Source organism: Daktulosphaira vitifoliae, unplaced genomic scaffold (assembly GCF_025091365.1).
Source record: "Daktulosphaira vitifoliae isolate Bord-2020 unplaced genomic scaffold, ASM2509136v1 Scaffold_3, whole genome shotgun sequence".
In the NCBI taxonomy this organism is placed as follows: Eukaryota; Metazoa; Arthropoda; class Insecta; order Hemiptera; family Phylloxeridae; genus Daktulosphaira; species Daktulosphaira vitifoliae.
Window position 1 is genome coordinate 37,608,896 of NW_026099574.1, and position 686 is coordinate 37,609,581.

The following is a 686-nucleotide window of genomic DNA, read 5'->3' on the forward strand; positions in this document are numbered from 1 at the left end:
TTTTCTTAAATTCTACTCTACAAAATAGCTATCTTAGATTTTTTTTTTACTTTTTATTTAAAATTTTAAAATAATTAATATTTTTAATAAAATGTAAAAAAATTAATTATTGAGATATAGCTATAGACCTAACGTCTAACTAATATTTAAAAAAAAAATCAGCTAAAAATATTAACTGGATCAAAAGTTATTTAAGTTGTCAGTGAGTGGTGGGCCACTCTGTATATAAAAAAAGACAACTGAATTATTTATAACAATAGTGCACTGAAAAAATATATAATTGTAATATGAGTAGTAATTGAGTGATTAGAACAATAAATTTAATTAAAGTAATTGTAAAATAATTATAATAGTTTAATTAAAACTATCATAACAAACGCTTCAACGCAAATTTGTAGATAGTGTTTAATTTTAAGAAGTTGGTGAATTATTCCAAAAGCAAAGTGAACACCTATTTCCTTATTTATATTCTGATTATGAATTATTTGATTTATAAGTATAATATTGGATCATATACTTATTATAGTAATTAAACTTAGTATGAAATTTGTATTCAATAATATAATATTGTAATTTTTATGAAGAAATTATAAAAAGTATAATGTAGTTGTTACTTTTATGGCAACGTGTTTAAAAATTGAAGGACTTGATGCAATACTTTAAAAAAAAAATTGTTTGTTACTTAT